Source organism: Misgurnus anguillicaudatus, unplaced genomic scaffold, assembly GCF_027580225.2.
Source record: "Misgurnus anguillicaudatus unplaced genomic scaffold, ASM2758022v2 HiC_scaffold_34, whole genome shotgun sequence".
Classification (NCBI taxonomy): Eukaryota; Metazoa; Chordata; class Actinopteri; order Cypriniformes; family Cobitidae; genus Misgurnus; species Misgurnus anguillicaudatus.
The window spans coordinates 1,568,154-1,569,531 of NW_027395284.1; positions in this window are offsets into that span (position 1 = coordinate 1,568,154).

Consider the following 1,378-nt stretch of genomic DNA (forward strand, 5'->3'; position numbering starts at 1 on the left):
ATGAGATAAGTACTCGGGAAACTAATTGCATGCTACCCCATTTAGTCAAGCCGTTCCGGGGCCTTAATGCGAAATATATTTGCCTTACGTGGACGCAGGACAGAGCGGCTGGAGATCAGCTGCGTCTTTGTCCGGAGTTGTGACAGCATGTCACATTCCCAGTTCGACGCTGCATAAGTTAAACCTTACACATCTCGATCACTGCTTTACCTGTACCTGATTCAACCGTTTTTTGGAAAGGAAACCAAATGTCGATATGTAATATCTATGCAAATTTGCAGGAAGCCACCATACACCTTGGAGAAGACGTCTTCATGTTCAAGGAAATGTATGATTGTTAGATGGGCGCTTGACTTTTATGAAACTTATTAAGGGCTCATTCCTCACTGTAGACGGAAATTTTAGATGTATTTTTGATAATGCTATATTTCGTAGACTCTTCAGAGAGGCTTAAGATAAACTTTAAAACTTTTAAACACAAATTGTGTCAGTTGTTTAACACAAACTGCTGTAACAGGATTTAATTGCTTCTAAAGTGAATTACCAATGAGTGAAGCCCTCCGTAATTCCTCTTTACCTGGTTGAGTTCTCAGATAGTTAGACATCAAATACCGTATTTTTGGTCAACAAGCCACATTTTTTTTTTTATAACTTGGCTGGTGCTGCGTCTTATAGTCAGGTGCGCCTTGTAAGTCAGTATAAATTAATTTTGACATTTATGAGGCAAGAGACAACATTATCGTCTACAGCCGCGAGGGTCCGCCATATGCTGCTTCTGTATTTATGTAATTCAATGGATTCAGTGATGTGGAATGACGAGTATGCGAACTTCACGCTAGTTGACTTGTTAATTTAGACTATTCAACCTTCCAGATATGTTCTGTATACTATGCTTTATCGTTTAAATAATTGATAATATTACTTTAACGTACAGACATCTATTCAGCCTGCTGTTCTGTCTGCTATTGTTTAGTTGAATAACTTGCCTTTCCAGATTAAATGTCTGTTCTTTGGCTTGGATTTTGTGAAATCATTTTCTAAATAAACGCAACGTATAGTTCACTGTGACTTAAATATGTAATTTCGTCTTAATGACGCATTTTTGAATGATGCGGCTTATAGTCTGGAAAGTATGGTAAAATTGTTCAATCACCTTCAACCAGGTTTCTAAACATGATTGTTTTTACTGTGATAACTGAGCAATATTCAAGAGTGACATTATCACATAGCAGGGGTATTTAATAAATGAATGTGATGCGCATTGATTTAAAGTGCCACAGCTATGCCGCACACTGTACAAAATAGCCAATTATGTTATCAAGCAGGCTTGCAATTATTTATCAGTGTTGAATTAGTCTGGCGTTTGTGTATTTAAAAA